At 37.8% G+C, this 20,944-nt stretch overlaps 1 pseudogene; it reads right to left on the reverse strand.

Annotated features, from left to right (window-relative positions):
* Positions 1-16,276: 16,276 nt before the first annotated feature.
* LOC147488650 (proteasome subunit beta type-1 pseudogene) lies at positions 16,277-16,841 on the reverse strand (annotated as a pseudogene).
* Positions 16,842-20,944: the final 4,103 nt, after the last annotated feature.

A 20,944-nucleotide genomic window follows, 5' to 3' on the forward strand; every position in this document is an offset into this window, starting at 1 on the left:
AGTCGCGATTTGTTTTAGTTTAAAAGATGGAGACGCACGTGCGTGCGAGATTGGGCCGAAGCCCAATTCGATTTTTCAAAATTTGTCCGATTTTCGCACAACTTCAAACTAAAATTGCCGCTTCGTTACCTGTCCGATTTTTGCAAATGAGCTATGGAAATGATCAGGAGAGAATTTCCAATGATCCATAAAACACTTTATTCCAACTATGGGTGATATATAATGAGATGGAAAATGCCTCGAAGTGTGTGTGTGACATAAGTTATGCGAACGAATGAAATCTAAGTTCATAGATAATATTAACCCAAATCGAAATACAATTAAATGGCCTAAGTAACATAAATGGAAAGTTGAACAATCAAGGATGGAAAAACGAACGCCCCACCTCCAAACAAATTTTAGACAACAGAATTTAGAAAATTTGTTTTAAACGTGGGTCTTTTAAAGTCAGATTCCCGAGACTTCCTAAATTACTATTTTTATGATTTTAGAATTTATTTATATTTTTTATGAAAAAGATTTAATAGAGAAAAACAATAAAACAATAAATGCATAATTCACACCATAGAGGAACATGACTCAAAAATGAGAAAACATGCAAGAGTAGAAAACGTGAATTATGTTAAACGTGGACTTAGGATCCGGTACTTACAGCCACACACTCCATAGGGAGGGCCCGGTTACCTGAATGGTGCACTTACCAATATATGGAAATGAAAGGAAGTACACCCAAAAAAGAAAGTCAGCCCTCATAGACAGGGTCCTGTAACAGGGCTTCCTCCACATCAGGGGATAATAGCTCGTGAAAATGTTTTAACCGTTGGCCATTGACTTGAAAGGTACTGTTGTCATTGGGATTTACCAAGGTGATTGCCTCGTAAGGGGTGACTTCAGTAACCAGAAAAGGACCAGACCAACGGGTTTTCAATTTCCCTGGAAAAATATGTAGACGGGAGTTGTAAAGCAAGACTTTTTGACCTACCACAAACTCTTTGCGCAAGATTTGCTTATCATGAACACGTTTCATGTTAGCTTTATAATCCTTCGTGAGATCATAAGAATCGCTACAGATTTCTTCAAGCTCATTTAATTGAAACTTGCGCTTGACACCTGCCTCATCAAAATTGAAGTTAAGGCTTTTTATAGCCCACATAGCACGGTGCTCCAATTCAACGGGCAAATGACAAGGTTTCCCAAATACAAGTCTAAAGGGAGACTACCTATAGGAGTTTTGAAAGCAGTCCTATACACCCATAAGGCATCAGATAAACGCTTCGACCAGTCTTTCCTATTAGGATTTACAGTTGTTTCTAAGATCTTTTTGATTTCCCTATTAGAAACTTCTACTTGTCCGCTAGTTTGTGGATGATAAGGAGTTGCTACCTTATGTGTAACTCCATACTTTTTCACTAGAGATACAACAACTCTGTTGCAAAAATGTGTTCCACCATCACTAATGATGGCTTTAGGAATGCCAAATCGACAGAAGATGTACTCCTTAACAAAAAACACAACTGTCTTATGGTTATTGCTACGGCAAGTCATGGCCTCTATCCCTTTAGACACGCAGTCCACGGCAACTAGAATATATATAAAACCGTGGGAAACCGGAAAAGGACCCATGAAATCAATGCCCCATACGTCAAAAACTTCTACCACCATGATTGGATTTAATGGCATCATATTACGCGTCATGATTCGCCCAAGTTGTTGGCAACGAACACACGTCTTGCAATGCACTTAGACATCTTTAAAAAGAGTAGGCCAATAAAACCCACATTGAAGAATTTTAGCAGTTGTTTTCATACCACTAAAATGGCCACCGCACTCTTTGTCATGGCAGAATGAGAGAACCTCATTATATTCCCACTGGGGAATACAACGACGAATAATCTGATCCGCACAATACTTAAAAAGGTAGGGCTCATCCCAGTAGTATAGCCTAACTCTGGCCAAGAACTTCTTACGTTCATTTCGTGACCAATCAGTAGGAATAGTATCATACACTAAATAATTCACTATATCAGTATACTATGGTGAAGAAAAAATAGCATACAGATGCTCATCAGGAAAATAGTCTGGTATAGACTCAGAATCACTATCATCGTCATTTGTAAGTTTAGATAAGTGGTCGGCAACTACGTTTTCGACCCCTCTTTTGTCCTTTATTTCTAACGTGAACTCTTGTAGGAGAAGAATCCATCGGATTAATCTCTGCTTAGCATCCTTCTTTGCGAGAAGGTACCTAAGGGCTGCATGGTCCGTGTAAACTAGAGTCTTAGAACTAACCAAATAAGGACGAAACTTATCTAAAGCATAAACGACAACTAATAATTCTTTTTCAGTAGTTGTATAATTCCTTTAAGCATCATTTAAAATTTTACTAGCATAATAAATAACAGTGAACTTATTATCTAGTTTTTGTCTCAAGACAGCACCAACAACATAATCACTAGTATCACACATGAGTTCGAAAGGTTTAGACCAATCGGGAGGCTGTATAATGGGTGCAGAGGTTAAGGCGGCTTTTAAAGTTTCAAAAGCCTGTTTACAGTTAAAATTAAAATCAAAATGGCATCCTTTAAAAGCAGATTAGTTAAAGGCCTAGCTATTTTTGAAAAATCTTTGATAAAGTGCCTATAAAAACCTGCATGGCCTAGAAAGGCTCTAATATCATGGACAGTCCGTGGTATAGGTAGAGTCGCTATCTTATCTAGTTTGGCCTTATCTACTTCGATGCCATCACTAGATACAATGTGCCCTAGCACGATTCCCTTTTTCACCATGAAATGACATTTTTCCCAATTCAAAACCAGACTCTTCTCTTCACACCGTGTCAAAATCTTAGACAGGTTAGACAGGTAGTCAGTGAAAGAGTCTCCATAGATAGAAAAATCATCCATGAATACTTCCATGAAACGCTCTACCATGTCACTAAATATATGAAGCATACACCGCTGGAAGGTACCAGGAGCATTACAAAGGCCAAAAGGCATTCGTTTATTCCAAAAGGACATGTGAAGGTAGTCTTTTCTTGGTCATTAATATCAATAATAATTTGGAAATAGCCAGAGTAGCCATCCAAAAAACAGTAAAAAAGCATGACCAGCTAGACGTTCTAGCATCTGATCTATAAAGGGTAAAGGAAAAAGATACTTTTGTGTCATGGCATTTAAATGTCTGTAATCGATACAGATTCTCCATTTCATAAGACCATGTGTTGCAACATATTCACCCTTGACATTACGTACCATGGTAATCCCTGACTTCTTAGGAACTACATGAATGGGACTTACCCATTCACTATCAGAGATTGGGTATATGATATCCATATCGAGTAACCGTAAGACTTCTTCCTTGACCACCTCTTTCATGGCAGGGTTCAAGTGACGCTGAGGTTCATGAGAAGTCTTTACGTTATCCTCCAAATGGATATGATGAGTGCATACATTAGGGTCAATTCCCTTAATGTCAGCTAGGGACCAACCAATCACATAACGATGTTCCCTAATCACCCTGATCAAATGTGTCTCTTCCTCCTTAGATAACAGAGAAGATATAATTACCGGATGACTACCATCCGGATCAGGTTGAATATATTTTAACTCAGAAGGAAGAAGTTTAAGCACCGGGGTGGAAGGAATGTCGATAAATGCTTCTGGAGGGTCCTCATCTTGAGTAATGAATACTTGCTTAGGCAGCAAGTCTTCAAACTCAGTAAATGGAGCAACAGAAGGGTCTACGATAGGTGTAGACTCAAAGATGGTGTTGACTTCCTCTAAGTAGGTGTCATTAACAAAATCTGAACTTCTAAAGGAAAGAAATTTATGCATATGGTTTTCGAGAAACGTATTGTTAAAATAATCTTGAGCTAAGCTCTCAATCATGCTGACCTCCCCATGACGAATCTGGTAACTGTTTCATCATTTTAAAAATATTTATCTCAACAGAAAGATGGTCAAAAGACAAGGACATCGAACCATCGCGACACTTTATAAGCGCGTTAGCAGTCGCCAAGAAAGGACGCCCTAAGATGATCGGAACAGAGTCGTTAAGGACTTCTGTATCGAAGATAACAAAATCAGCAAGATAGTAGAAATCCTGAACCTTAATAAGCACGTTTTCAACCACACCCTTAGGATACTTAATAGACCGATCCGCTAATTGCAACGTCATTTGAGTAGGTTGCATCTCTTGTAGACCTATTTGTTTGTATAAATAATACGGGAGTAAGTTAACACTTGCCCCCAGGTCTAATAAAGCGATCGTCGTGTGAGAATCTCCTAAGGTGCATTGTATAGTAGGACAACCAGGGTCCTTGTACTTAACGATTCCATTATATTCTAATAAAATTGGAAACTGTTCAGTTAGAAAGACATTTTTAGGAATATTTGTCTTACGCCTAGTCGTGCACAACTCTTTAAGAAACTTAGAGTGGTGAGGTAATTTTTTAATTGCTTCAAGAAAGGGTAGGTTTATCGTTAGATTTTTGAAAACTTCCCTAATCTCATCAGAGTTTGTATCCTTGTTTAACATAGCTAATCTTTGGGAAAAATGGTGGTTTCTCTCTATATTTAGTGTATGGATCAACTGGATGTCTAACCTTGGCTTTCTATTTCTTAGGTTGTGGTTTAACTGGTACCTCTACAGGGGTAGGCTCTTCAGTTTCTATTTTGGTATCTAGTTCAATCTCTGGTGTAGGGACTACTTGTGGGGTAACTATAGGCATAGTTACGTTGTTATCAACCACTCTCCCAGAACGGAGAGTGGTGATGGAATTTAACTCACCTACATTTTCATTTTCCGTACTAGTATTACCGTTTACCTCAAAGGCTGTGTTTGTTGTTTTAGGATTAGGTATTGCTTGACCTAGAAACACACCTTTTGGTCATACTTTCTCTTGTGCTAATTGCTGTAAGGAAAGTTGGATGGCTTGTAAAATCTGTTGTTGAGATTGCATAAAGGCATCGAAACGATCCGGTTGTGGAGGAGTAATTGTTACAGGTTGTGTGACAAGAACTATGTCACGTTGATTATTAATGGGTGGGTTGTGATAGTTATTATTATTAACCGGAATGATACCTCTACTAGCATTATAATTATTATAATTACCCTGACCTTGCCCTTGACCTTATCCTTGTCGTGGTGGAGCTTGGTTATAATTGTTTGCTTGCCTAACATTTTGATTATTAAACCCTGGAGGTGTTACTTGTTGATTATTTCTCCAACTGAAGTTGGGATGTTTTCTCCAAGGGGCGTTAGGAATAGGATAACTATTAATTGAGCAAATGTTATCTTGTTGTGATGTTTGTTGTTCATAAGCTAAAGGACAATAGGAGTCGGGATGTTCAGGACTCAAACAGAAATTACATGGATTGGAGTTGACATTCATGATGGGGATAGGCTTTTGTTGAACAGAAATAGCCTCTACCTTTTTAGTGAGAGATTCGATTAAAGTTTTTAGCTCAGGATCGGGTTTCATCTCAAACATACCGGCGGTCTTAACTGTTGTAGTAGAAGAACTACCCGAATGGGAGATATCGTCACTACCCCCCCCCCCCCCAGTTATTATTACACTTGGTTTGATCTTCTAAAAATTTATAAGCCTCTGAGGCTCCTTTACTTAGGAAACTACCCCCATTCATTATGTCAAGGACTTCTTTATGGTGGTGTAAAAGTCCTTTGAAAAAGGCACGAACTAACGTGTCTTTCGCGAGGTTATGGTGTGGACACTCTATAAGAAGATCGGTGAAACGATTACAGGCCTCTGAAAATGATTTGTGAGGATTCTGTCGAAAGAAATGAATCTTGGAAAGCATTTCATCTGTCTTCAGAGGTGGGTAAAAGTGTTCCATAAATAGTTGAACAAGTTTAGCCCACGAGTCCACAAAATTAGGCTCTTGGGCAGTTAACCAAGACGTCGCCTTGTCGACTAGGGTGAAAGGAAATACCCTCAGTTTAATTTGTTCAGCACCAACCGTAGGATGGTGGAATGTTGTAAGGACTTTTTCAATCCTACGCATGTGCTGATAAGGTTTTTTATGGTCTAACCAATGAAAAATGGGTAACAAATTAAATATATTTGGGGGATTCAGAAATCCCCCACTAGGTCTACTAGAACGATGCAAGATTTCGGGCTATCGTTCAAGGCTTTGTAAAAGTCAGAAAGAGGAGACTCTCTTTCTTCAGCCATTATTTCAGGTGTTGTGTGTGGTATATTAGCTAGAGCTGTAGTGAGTGGTATACTAGAAAGGCATTTTTGTTGGCATTGCTGGTTGATTACATTAGGTGTTTTTCTTCGACCTAACCTTAATCTCATGTAAGGCTAAGACCAATCTTAAATAAACACAACAACACTCAAACAATCTTGATATTCTAGTATGAACCTCTAACAGGAGATGCGAGGTGTGGAAGAAAGAAGTACCTGAAAGCCTCCTTGCTTCGCTTATGAATACCGTCTTGTTTACGCGAGCTCAGTGTATATAACAAGTTAGAAACACTGAATAACTTGAAGAAATGGAAATTTGAACTAACCTGTGGAAATCGGGCGTTTTCGGAAAAGGGCGCGGGGCGCGCTCTGGTTAAGCCTTGTGTGGGCGCGAGTCGCTCTCCGGTCAAGATCGAGGTCCAGTGATTTGGGCATGGGTGGCTCTCCAAGTTTGCCTACGAAAGGTGCAGTCGCGCTCCGTACTTCACTGATGTCCAGTGATTTGGGTGTAGGTGGCGCTCAAATTTAGCTTACCAAGGGCGCGGTTGTGCTCCGTGTAATCCTGCGAGGAAAATTTCAGTTCTGAAACGGGCAACCACAGTTAGAATCAAACAAGGGTGGGTGGGTTTAATGGGACTTTGGAAAAACTAATTATACTAACGAAAACAATTCTAAAGGGAACTAAGATGGCAGTGGCGCCATTTGATATTGGTAAAATGATAGTTTTACTCACGAATAAATTACGAGACTAAACGCAAGTAAAACTAAAGCTATTTTACGCTAAGGGTTTATCAAAGTTTTTCTACTCTCGATTCTATTGAAATAGATTGGAGTAAAAGATTCGTTCCACTCCTAGTTCTTTAGAATTCGTGTTTCCTAAGATTATCAATCTATCCAAAGTTAATGAGAGTTTTACGAAATTGATACTACGATGGGGTTTTAACTAACAAGATATGAATTTATACAACTACGGAATACTAAATTGATACTATGATAAGGAATTAGGGGGGGATTGATTCCACCTTAACTCAATTTAATCAACTAACAAAGAAATGTCGCAATCCAAATCCAAATGCTTTCGCATAACAATTGGTAATTCTAATCCCTAATTATTCATGGCAATCTTTACCAAATAATAACTAGCATGTGAAGCAATCAAACTCATTCTCATGGTGAACTAATTACTTTCTAGAATTGAATAGATTATCACGACGATTTCTAAGTTAACAAAGATCAAGCTTCATCAAGGCTTCTTCAACCCCCTCTAATGGAGGTTTAGCCTAGAATCATTATGCTATCATTTCCAATTGAATTTAAACAAAACATGATATCAAGATTATAACTTTACTATATTGATCTAATCAAGAATTCAAATCTAAATTAACAACTTAGAAATTATTAACAACTAAAACTGAATTTAGATCTAAGTAATTTAATAAACCAAAACTGAAATCATAAATAACTAACTATTTTTATTACTCTAATGAAGGAAAAACAATGATTCAATAATCTAAATTTAAACAAGGTAATAAAAACTAATTAATTGAATGTAAAAACTAGATCTAGAATTATTCTCTAATGGCTACTTGCTACCTAAAACTCAAGATTGCTTCAGAGTTAAGTCTTGTGTCTTGAAATGGAGGAGACTAGATCCACATTTTCGTGCATGGGCTGAAGAGCCATGTTTTGGGCAGGAAAATCGAGCCCAAAACCCAATTTCTTCAGTCCATAGAGGCTTTTTCAGCTAGATTTTTCTTCAATAGACTTTTTGTCTACTTTTGCTCCTCTGATTGGGTCAAGGTTTGGACCATTGGAAAGCTCTTTCCGAGCCGGTCATTTTGACATAAGGTAGGCCCAATTCCGAGGTCTGGATCTAAAGATACGGCCTTCGGAAGTTCTGTTGACTTTTGTGCGCTGTTTCTGCCCGCGTTGACTTTGACTTTTCAGCTTTGACCGGGCTTTAAAAAGGCTTTTTCTCCTTGAATCTTGGCCTGTAATCACAAAACTTCTTAGCAACCAACCCTTGCTCCTTTATCTCGCCAAAGTGATACATTTCTGCACATAATTAGCTCCAATGCATGAAATACATAAAAACACGTAATCAGCATTAACTCTTATTTATTACTCGCATAATTGATCTAAAAGTATTATTGTTAGGGGGTTTAAACTACAATTTTGGGCTCTTATCACTGTACCTAATCCAAAATCAACAAACACAGCCTTTAAATTAAATGGTAGTTCTAGTAATGAAAATATAATACAAAGAGAATTAAAGGCCATAACTACTCTCCATTCTGGAAAAGTGGTTGACAACAAAGTAATAATGCCTGAGGATTCCACACAACAAGATAAATAAAACTTATTAGATACCATAGTTGAAACTGAAGATCCTACCATGGTAGAAGTACCAGTTAAACCTCAACCTAAGGGGAAACCGACAACAGTTAAAGAAAAGGGCAATACTTATATTGACCTTTATGCTAAATATAGAGAAAACCCAATGTTTTCCCAGAGACTAGCTATGCTAAAGAAACACGATAATTTTGATGAGATTAGGGTAGTTTTTAAAAATTTAACTATAAACCTACCTTTCCTCGAAGCTATAAAACGTCTTCCAACACACTAAATTTCTTAAAAATTTGTTCACCACAAAGAGGAAAACAAACATACCTAAAAAAGCCTTCTTAACATAATAGTTTCCCTCTTTATCTGAGCACAACAGACGTCGCTAAATACAAGGACCCTGGTCATTCCACTATACAAAACACTTTAGGCGATACTTTCATAACAACTGCTCTTCTAGATCTAGGGGCGAGTGTTAATGTACTCCCATTTTACCTTTATAAACAACTAAGTATACACGATCTAAAACTGACTAAAATGACTTTGCAGTTAACCAATCGGTAGATTAAGTATCCTAAGGGTGTAGTTGAAAATATTCTTGTTAAAGTACATGACTTCTATTATCCAGCTAATTTTGTCATTCTAGACACAGAAGTCGCCCATGACTCTATTCCTATCATCTTAGGGCATTCTTTCTTGGCAACTGCCAATGCCCTCATTAATTGCCGCGATGGTTCGATGTCCATTTCCTTTAGAAATCTTGTTGTTAAGGTAAATGTTTTTAAAATGATGCAACAGACACCAGACACGACTATAGATGGCGAAATTAGCATGATAGAGAGCCTCGCTCAAGATTATTTTAACAAAACTTTTCCAGATAATCAGATGCACCAATTTCTTTCCTTTGGTAGTACTGATAATTCTTACATCCAAGAAGTACATGCCTTCTTAGAATCTACTCCTATCCACGATATAGCTCCTGAGTTTGAAGAACTAATTTCTGAACAAAACTGCGTTTTAGAGGAGGAAAACCCTCCTGATTCCCTCATTCCCACTCCTCCCACGTCCCCTAAGCTTAAACCTCTTTCCGTTGAGTTAAAGTACATTCATCTTGATCCGGATGGCACTCATCCGATTATTATATCATCTCAGTTATCTGCTACTGAAGAGGCAAATTTAATTAGGGTTATTCGTGAACATCATTCTGCGATTGGTTGGTCTTTTGACGATATTAAGGGTATTGACCCTAGTGTATGCAAACATCCCATACATTTGGAGGATAATGCAAAAACCTCTCGCGAGCCACAACACCATTTGAACCCTGCCATGAAAGAGGTAGTTAGAGCAGAAGTTTTGAGATTACTCGATGCTGGCATTATTTCAGATAGCAAATGGGTGAGCCCAGTTCATGTAGTCCCTAAGAAATTAGGTATTATGGTCATTCGTAATGCCGATGGAGAGTTAGTTTCCACCCGAATTCCTATAATGTGGCGGATTTGTATTGATTATAGGAAGCTTAATGCTATGACGCGTAAGGATCACTTTCTTTTACCCTTTGTCGACCAAATGCTTGGACGTCTTGCCGAACATGCTTACTATTATTTTTTAGATGGCTACTCTGGCTATTTCCATATTATTATTGACCATGATGACCAAGAGAAGAGTACATTCACATGTCCCTTTGGTACGTATGCATATAAAAGAATGCCCTTTGGCCTATGTAATGCGCCTGATACTTTCCAGCATTGTATGCTGCATATTTTTAGTGACATGGTGGAGAAATTCATGGAAGCATTTATGGATTATTTTTCCATTCATGGTCATTCCTTTGAAGATTGTTTTTCAAATCTTTCTAAATACTAGTAAAAAAAGGCCTTTTGTGACTGTTTTAAAATGGTATTTGTGACTGTTCTGTTCGAAACGGTCACAAATGGCAGAAAAGGGTTTTTGTGACTATTTTAAAAAGTTTTTAGTGACGTGCGTTTGCGAAATAGTCACAAATGATTTTTTTTTCTAAAGAAGGTGCATATGTGTGGAGAAGTATTTGTGACTATTTCACTAAAAAAGTGATGTATTATCTGACCCTTAAGTGACCGTTTGACCCAGATAGGTTTTGGTCCACGCCCACAACTCCACTAAAAACAAGAAACACGACACACCCACGTTCACTCAACTCTCGCTGTCTCCTGCTTCATTCAAACTCTTCAAACTCTCTAAGTATACAAAAAAAAAAAACTTTTTCGCGAGCTTCCTTCAAACTCTCATAGGTACAAAACCAATTTAAAAAAACACTTCACGAGTCTATCTTCACTCATTCTCAACCTAAATCAATTCCTCATGACTCTCTCAACCTAAATCAATTCCTCAATTCCTCACGACTCTCTCAACCTAAATCAATTCCTCACGACTCTCTCTTCACTCAATCTTGACCTAAAATTTATTACCTCTCCAAAATTCAGTGTGGTAATTGAAGACAAGGTTAGTTCTTTATCTCTCTCGATTTTGAACTTGTTGCACTAAAAAGTTTTGGTTTTTGAGTTCTATACCAATATTTTTTTGGAACAAGGGAATTTCAATTGATTGTGATTAGGATTTCTACGCGTTCACACCTCTCTCAAACAATAATATCCAGTTAAATCAAGTAAGGTATGGGTTTTCATTTGATTTGATTTTTTTTTACAATTTGTGCTTTATTCCTGATTTGAGGTGTCGTTAGTGTTTTTTTTTTGTTTATGAAAAGAAAGTTTACTTTAGGGACTCACAAATGGTTATCTAACATGATTTGTTGTTTTTTTCATTTTAAACTAGATTATCTTTTTCAGTTAACTCTATTTTCGTATTTGCTTGTTTGTCGACGATAAGGACTTTTCATATTTTGTTTTGGTAGCCTAAGATGGACAAGTCATGGATGTCGAGAGATATATTTTCTACTGAATATGTAGAAGGCGTTAACCAGTTTCTTACATTTGCTTTTGATAATGCAAAAGCGAATTGTTGTATACCATCCATGCGTTTGAATGTGGGAATATGTACGAATTTGATATAGTGGAGGTGGGACGTCATCTGAGAACGAAAAAGATTGAACAAACGTATTGCACATGGGTGTGGCATGGGGAAGATGCTCCAAAGGAGTCAACATCGAGTAGGGAGTCAAAGGAAGGTTTTGATGAGGGTAGACTAGATAAGGCCGCAAACATCGCAAAAAATATTTGAGGCCACTCAGAAGACTTTCATGGGGAACCCTGAAAAACTTTGTGAACTGATTGAAGAAGTTGATTTACCTTTGTACAATGGGTGTAAAAACTACACCAAGTTATCAACTCTGGTTAAGCTTTTCAATGTGAAGGCAATGAGTGGGTGGTCTAATAAAAGCTTTTCTATGGTGTTGGCTCTGTTTAAGGATATGCTCCCAGATTGCAATTTTGCCTTCGACCATGAGAGAGGCGAAGGAAACTTTGTTTGTTTTTGAAATAAAGCATGAGAAGATTCATGCATGTCCCAATGATTGTATTCTCTATAGAGGTTTAATAAACAAGGATAGAACTACTTGTCCTACATGTGGAGCGTCAAAGTATAAGGTGAAAAAGAATAATCCTGACCAAAATTATAGTGTTCCAGCAAAAGTACTATGGTATTTCCCAATAATCCCTAGACTTAAAAAAAAATCAATCTGTTGAAACGGCGAAGAATTTGGTATGGCATGCGAATGAAAAAGAGGTAGTTGACGGTCAAATGAGTCACCCAGCTGATTCCCAAGCATGGAGACACGTCGATCAATCTTGGCCAGAGTTTGCAGCTGATTCGAGAAGTCTTCAGTTTGCACTTTCAACCGATGGCTTCAATCCACATAGTTCTCTTAGCAGTAGGCATAGTTGTTAGCTTGTTATATTGGCGACTTACAACCTGCCGCCATGGTTGTGCATGAAGAGAAAGTTCTTAATGTTAACATTGTAGATATCAGGTCCGCACAAACCTGGTAACAACATTGATGTTTATCTTACACCTTTGATTGAAGATCTTCAGTTCTTATGGCATCCCAGTGTTGAGATATATGATGCCTATAAGCAAGAATCCTTTACACTTAGGGTTGTGCTATTGTGGACAATCAGTGATTTTCCTGCCTTTGGAAACTTAGTTGTTGTACTGTCAAGGGGTATCTTGCTTGTCCAGTATGCGGTGAAAATACAGATTCTATTAGATTGAAACACGGCAAGAAGAATGTATACCGAGCGCACAGGAGATGGCTTCCAGAAAACCATCGGTACCGAAAGGAGAAAAGACCATTTAATGGTAAACAAGAGTTGCGATCAAGTCCAGAATCATTGAACGGGGTGCAAATCTTCACAAAAGTTGAGCATTTCAAAAACTTACGAGGAAAGCCACCAGAAAGTGCTAGAAAGTCAAAAAAATCAAAGAAGGAGAAGGCGCAAATTAGGTCCAAAGGTTCAAAGAAAAGAAAAAGGGGAAAGGAGCAAATAAGTTCTAAAGATACAGAAACACCAAAGCGGAGGGAAAATGACGGTGTACAGAAAAATCATGAGGAAGGTCGCTGGAAAAAGAGATCGATCTATATTTTTTGAGTTGCCTTACTGGAGACATTTACTTTTGAGACATAACTTGGATGTCATGCATATTGAGAAAAATGTGTGTGATAGCATCATTAGGACTTTGCTTAACATTCTATTGAAAACAAATGATTCACTTCAAAGCTGACTTGACCTTGTAGAGATGCACTTAAGGGAAGAACTAGCGCCAGAGAAGAGAGGGACAAGATTCTACCTACCGCCAGCATGTTATATATTATCTAGAGAAGAGAAAGAGGAAGTTTGCAACACACTCTTTGAATTGAAGGTCCCAGATGGATATTGTTCTAATTTCAAATCTTGTGTTTCAATGAAAGATTTGAAATTATATGGTCTTAAATCTCATGATTGCCACCGACTAATGCAATAACTTCTTCCTGTGGCGATACGATCGGTGTTGCCAAAGCATGTGAGGTATACAATTATTCGGTTATGCTTCTTCTTTAATGCTCTTTGCACAAAAATAGTGGATGTGTCGAAATTGGATAATATTCAGAAAGATTTGGTGGTAACTTTGTGTTTGTTAGAAAAGTTTTTCCCACCATCATTCTTCGACATCATGGTGCATTTGACAGTTCATCTTGTAAGGGAGGTTGAGCTATGTGGTCCAGTTTTTTCCCGATGGATGTATCCCTTTGAGAGGTAAGTGAATGATTTTTTTAATTTATTTATTAAATGTCTCACAATGCATGTATCAAAGGTTTAAAGCTTTAAAAAACTTTCTAGGTACATGATGGTGTTAAAGGGATATGTTAGGAATCGAAACCGTCCAGAAGGATGTATGGCAGAGAATTATATTGCAGAAGAGGCTGTTGAGTTTTGTGCTGAATTCTTGAGTGAAGTAGATGCAATTGGAGTTCCTTTCACAAGAAACTTGACAGACAATGATTTAGAAGATGGAGATACAATTTGCAATGGAAGACCGATTGTGGGTTCGCATGTTGTTGAAGTTGATGAGAAGTCCTGGCAACAAGCACATCTTTATGTGTTGGAAAACATGAAAGAAGTTTAGCCTTATATCAAGTAAGTAGATAAACGCACAATAGTTCAATTTAACTAGATGTTTATCTCCAATGTTTCCATAAGGGAACTGGTAGTTAATACTTGTATTCTTTTAGTTCTTAACATAAAAGGGAGCATATGGATTACCTAAGGCTTCAAAATCATCGCAAGGGTGCAAAATGGATAAAAGCTTAGCATAATCGCACCTTTATTAATTGGCTTTCCCAAAAGGTATGTTTTGTTAACACTCCATTGTTACTGAAAAAATTAAAACACTGTTCTTAACATTGTTTGAGAACCAGGTTGAGGAAGAGCAAGACATACCAAATAACAAAGTCTCTGACACGTTGCAGTTTTTGGCAATGGGACCTAGTCTAGATGTGCTAAAATATTCCGGATATGAAGTTAAGGGTTTTCGCTATCACACAAAGGACCGAGAAGCTAAACTAGTCAACCAAAACAGTGGAGTTAGTGTAGTGGCCTCAGCAATGCAGATTTCTAGTGCAAAGGATAAAAATCCTATAATTTCGGATATGTGCTTTTATGGTGTGCTTACCGAAGTATGGGTGTTGGATTACTTGACCTTCAAGATTCCTATTTTCAAGTGTGATTGGGTTGACAGCAAGAGAGGCATTAAGGTTGATGAAATGGGTTTCACATCTGTGCAACTTGGTAAAGTTGACCACAAGTCCGACCCTTTTATTTTGGCGTCCCAAGCCAAGCAAGTTTTTTATGTGACTGACCAACTAAATTCAAGATGGTCAGTTTCCCTTGCAACTCCTGAAAGAGACTATCGCAATAAAAACGATGATGCTGGGTTCGATGATGATTCCATTACAGACAAGGCGCTGCCAACTATTGACTCCTTTGATTTAGCTAATGAATTGTCATTGCCTTATGCTCGTGAAAATTGTGAAGGGATTTGGGTTGAGCCCGAATGAGTTTTTCTTTAAGTTAAATAAGACTTCTTACTAGTCATTATGAGACTTTTCTTTTCTTTTTCTTATTTTTTGTTGTTGTTTTTTTATTAGGTTTGAAGAATGCTTCAAGTTTTTGTGTTAAACTTACAGCTAAACTGAGATGACTAGTGTTGTTTACATTTGCATGTTTACTGAGGAAGGGTGAATATCAAGGAGTTGTTTACAATGAATCTAGGCAACCAATTGGTCAAGGTGGAACTGACATCGGTAGTTATGGAGGCTACTTGGTGAGGGCAAGAGTAAGGATTACAATAACTAATTGGAAAGATGTATCACCAACATTGAAGAAAAATTTGTGGATCTCTTTGAAGGTACATTAATCTAATGCTTTATAAGCTAATTTCATTTTGTTTACATGATTAACTAATATGCTACTTACCCAAATAGGAAAAATTTAAGTTGGACACAAGCAAAAGATCTATTTGTACAATTACGATGGGCAGTTTGTGGAAAGCATTCAAGTCTCGTCTTACCACACGGTACATCTTACCTTTTAAGAATAAACCGAAGCGACTCAAGAAAATACCAAAGTTGTATAGAAAAGTAATCTGTCAAGAAGATTGGGATGCTTTTGTAAAAAGTAGACTTTCACCTGAATTTTTGGTACGTATTTCTCTTAATTTTATTTTGCTTTTGTTTGTACATGCATGCAAGCTATTGTTTTCCTGTCTTAGTTTCTTGAAAGTCCTAAAGAGGCTAGTATCCATGTACTGGTGTATTCCAAGCAAAGAGGTTGTGCCTGGGGAGGTTGGACTTATAGCAGAAGGCCAAGTTTAGTTTGAGTGGATTTGTTGATTTGTGCTTTCCTTTTTTTTGAGATTCCAGTAGGGTTTGTCATATAAGAGAGCTTGCGAGAATTTATCTTTTAAGATTCTAGGTGGATTCCCTTGCATCATCTGTTCTTGGTTGCATGTCATCCTTAGCTGTTGTAGTCTCCCCTTCCGAGTTAGCTGTTGTAGTCTCCATACTGCAACAGTAAAAGTCTCGCTTTATCTCTCTCTTTTTTAAAAAAAAATTAAAGATCCAGGATTTGCATATAACAGTTTCTGTAGTTTCAAGGCAGTCATCCTTGGTGCTTTCATAAACAGAATCTGTCACAGATTTGACTCAAAAGGGACACGAGTTTCAAGGCAGTCATCCTTGGTATATATATTTCTTTCTTCCTAAAATCGTCATTAGAACAGATATCAGTCTTTTCGCAGTTCAGAATATTCCCGTCGAATTCCAGCTGCATTAACAATTGTAATCTCTACCCTGCCTCCAGTGTATATATCTCTTTCAGCGGCAGATGCGAAAACATCTTTTACCAAATCAACAGCTTCCGTCTCTGACAATGGAGTAACAACGTCCCTTGGGGGGATTAAGAGAGGACTAGGAGACTTCAATTGGTTGTCCAAGACAGGCATAATGAGCGTAGAGCCAGATCCCTGAGAACTATATCCAACCCTCTCGTAGGATCCAACCGCATCATATGTAAACACACAACCCTTTCCTTCATTGTCAAGGCCACCCAGGACATTGAAAGCATAGTAAGGAAAGAAACGCTTATAGTAAAGGGTATTGGAGAGAAGTTGAGCCATTGCAGGGAAGCTCATCTGCTTGTTGATGTTGATAGATCAAGTGCTTCGCAGACAAATGTTTCTGGAGAGCTTTTATATCAGCTTGAAATCCAGAGGAAGCCAGAATAGATTTATCAGCTAGCTGGTGAAGTTTAGAGTAATCCATATCTGTGGAAGAATAGATTTATCACGTAATAGATTTATCAGCTAGCTGGTGAAGTTTAGAGTAATCCATATCTGTGGAAGAATAGATTTATCACGTAATAGATTTATCAGCTAGCTGGTGAAGTTTAGAGTAATCCGTATCTGTGGAAGTTTAGAGTAATAGATTTATCGCTACCTGGTGAAGTTTAGAGTAAGCCAGAAAAGATTGAGGTCTAAATTTCTAGTAACTAAGGTAGTTTGAGAATGTGAATGTGATCCACATCTACAGTGAAAGTAATCAGGTCAGCAGCTGATTTACTTTACAAAATGTGTATATAGACATATGTCATACTCTCTCTCAAATTTTTTGAATTAAATTCTTCTGAGAAGGATGATTGGAGGAGATTTTTGTTAGTGGTGCAGATTTACAGCCTTAAAATTTTTTGTTAGGCAAGACCGTTGTGGTACTGCCTGCCCTGTCTATTCATTTGTGAAGCTTTCTTTCTTTATTGGTTAAAGGAAATTTGTGAATTAGTAGTCAGTTAAGATAATTAGGCTAATACTTGCTTGGGATAAAGCTGACTCATAAGGTTGTGGTTTTCTCATAATGGATACCTTGTTCGCAGCATAATGATTTACGTCTCATAATGATTTACATGTCGCAGCAGCACATTCGAATGATACCTTGTATACCCATATCAATAATTGTTCCTATTGACGTAGGAGTTATCTTATTGAGTTAATTACTTTTAAGGGTCTATAGGAATGCTTTTCTCATTCAAAACTACTTCCAGCTAAAGTATTATCTCAAGAAATGGTTTAAAGAGCTCTAGTACATAACACGTTGTTGTTTTTTTTTTTTTTTTTTTTTTAAGAATCTTAGCCCAGTGCAGTCTACGCGGCGAAAGCAAAAGAAGTTTAACCACCGAACAGGCAGGATGAGTATTGCTAATCGCGTGGAGAAAAAGGTAAGTAACTGTATATAGCATTCCTTTAATTTGTTATTTGATATGTAATATAGCATTCCTCTAATTTGTTATTATTTGATGTGTTATATACTTCAAAATAGAGCCAAGAGGAGGGCGCGTCATTTATTGGAAAGGCCAGGTCTTATGGGTGGCAACTTTCCCTCCAAGGCAAAGATGGTAACTATGCAAATGATGCCACCAAGGAAGTTGCAGAGAGAATAGTACGTTTCACTCTAGTATACTTCCTAGTATAGTGTGAATGTTATATTAATAGTAATAATAAGGTTACAAAATAGAGGCAGTAGAAAGGTGCCAGAAGACTGCTTAGCTGGCAAAGTATCGCATAGTTGGTAGGATGGTTTGTCACCATCTACACTAGTAAGCCTCTTTCCAATGTGAGCCTTTTTCTAGAGTACAAAACAGAAAAGAAAAGCTAACATAGTAAAAAACCAGTAATTCAAACTTATAGGTCGTGTTTGGCGGGGTGAGTACACTATCCTATTCGACCAATACATGCTATACTCAATATTAATAAGGTGAAGTGCATCAGATGACATCCCAAGATGTTTGGGTAGTGGTTGTTCGCAGGGTTTGACCTAACAAGATCCTGCTTCATAGAGACATGATCCTTCTCTAGGTCAGTCAACCTCATTCTCATTCTTGCAACTTCGAGCTGCCACACTCTAACATCAAGCTTTGGTCTTTTGAGCTGTGTAGTGTGCACCAAGCTAGAAAAAAAGGTCTTTTGACCTGTGCTAGTGTAAGCAGCCTAGCATTGGTGCAACTCCTATTGCTGTTGCTGTGGGAATAGTAGAATAAAAATGAATGAAAGCATGTCACAGCACAGTCAATGTTTGGAGGGAGTCCAGTGAAAGTTGGTGACTAAGGTCTGAGAAGTGAAAACAGGTGGTCCTAGACAAAGATGTTTCTTTATAAGAGTATTCCTCGTATTCGTAGAAATATTAAGTACTTGAATTGGTTTTGAAACTGACTCATAGTCAATATCACAATTTATGATGAAAGTGCTTGAGTGAGACTGCATAATAGCCAATGTCGGTAGAATTTCATTGAGATTCATTGAGAACTGTACAGTTCAGTACTTGTTTACACAAGTTCGGATCAATAATAATCAAGCTAGGTAGAATTTCATTGAGAATCATTGAGAATTGTACAGTTCAGTACTTTGTTTACACAAGTTCGGGTCAATAATAATCAAGCTAAGAAGCGCAGACTTACAGGTGTTAATGCACTAGCGGTACCTATAGTCTATGTTTCTCAGCACCCTGACCCACAAACTTGGCTGAATGTACACGGACCTATAGTCTGTGTTTCTCAGCACCCTGACCCACAAACTTGGCTGAATGTACACGTACTCATTTGAGAGTGCTCTAACATCTCCAGACAAGGACATAGGGTAGCTCTAATTCTCTAAATATATTCAACAAGGGTCGCACCGCTGCTTGAACGTTGTGGGAATTGGCTGTTCATTGAACCAAAGAATAACTGATTTGCATTCATTGCATTCCTAAGCCTGATTTGCTCAAAATACAGCCCTTGAACAGCCATCTGCACAGGTAACCTTTCATTTTGAGCTGCATGGCTGCATGCCTCCTGTGATAGCTTCTCACAGTCAATAGTTTTGCATAATCGGTAGCGTTCAGAATCCTTGATATTTGGATGAACCTACATGGAGATAAGTGATAAGTGTATACACTTGCATATTAATACTTAAAGCCAAAAGTACTGTTTTCCTTGAAAGTTAGATTTTACCTTAAGGAAAATATCTACTGCTCTGTATAACCCATCACTTATGATGCGTGCATGGTCTGGAAGTAGTTCTGCTAGAGCAATGAACTTGGATGGACTGATGAGTCATCTCAGTCAAAGTTGTAAGAAGTTATTTATATTCTTGCTGTTATAATGTTATATAGTCATTGGTTATTCAGTTTCTTAAATGAGTTGGGGCTATGTTCTCTTAAAGGTCATGGGAGTGCATGGACATTTTTTTCTCATTAAAGCAAATAATATTTGACCTATGTTGCCTGTTCCGCAGTTTTGGGTAGAGCTGAGAATAGATACTTGAACCACTTCTCTAGTCTTATATCACACACAAGCCACTGTAGGCAACACACAGAGGCTTAGAAAGGTACCTTTGCAATGTTGGCACACCTGACTTCTCATTATCTTCTAGGATGATTATCAAACGCAGGTAAGGAAGGAACTTTAGAGGTTGAGGGTACTAAAGACGTACTCACTCTGGCGTTGGGTACTCCGGAACGCAATGGTCGTGTTAGAGGCGTAGGAGATGGAGTCACCTCCACACAGTACTTTCGCCTAATAAAGTGTGGATCTAAGAAACATGTGCGTGCATTAGAGTTGAAAGCTCGCGAGGAAGAGGAAAAAAGAAAAAACGAAGAACAAAAAAGAAAAAAGGCAGAAGAAAAGGGAAAGGAAGAACGGAAAAAAAGAAAAGAATTGAAGAATAAATACAAGGAGTTAGAAGCAAAATTTAATGATCGTCTCACTTCTCCTGCATCGGAAAAAAATTGCTTCGAATAGCCACAAAAGTGACAATAGAGACCATATCCCCCATTTAGCTGGTGCACATAGCAAGCGTAAAGTAAGCTTTTAAATATTGTTTACACTACTTTAGAATTGGGTGTTTTTTGTTTCCTATTTTGTTTTTATTTTGTAAATATTCTTTGACATATATAGCCGAAGAACAAGGAAGAGAAGAGTTGACTGTCAGAAACAAACTCTGAACCTGATTTTGGGAAGGTACATGCTAAGGGAACAAGCCATTCCCCACTTCCAAATCCTATACTTCCTCTTGGAAAGGTATCATTGTCACAATCCTTGGAGTATCACATTTTACTTAATATAATAGATAGGTTCTGAATATGATTAGCACATAGTCTTCTAATCCACTTCATTATTTCCATATTGTTAATTACTAAAAACTCTGTATACAATTAGGACCTGAGTTGCACTTTGGCTGTGGGTTCCAAGTCCAATATTATTGCTAAGGGTACGGTAAGGTTTATGTGGAGCTTGGACCAGAGACTAAGTTATACAATGTTCCCTTAGGGCCAAACAACGCACACGTATCAATTGATAAGATTTTGGAAGGTAAAGATCATGTTGCTCTTCCTATACC

This window comes from Coptis chinensis, chromosome 7, assembly GCF_015680905.1.
Source record: "Coptis chinensis isolate HL-2020 chromosome 7, ASM1568090v1, whole genome shotgun sequence".
Lineage (NCBI taxonomy): Eukaryota > Viridiplantae > Streptophyta > Magnoliopsida > Ranunculales > Ranunculaceae > Coptis > Coptis chinensis.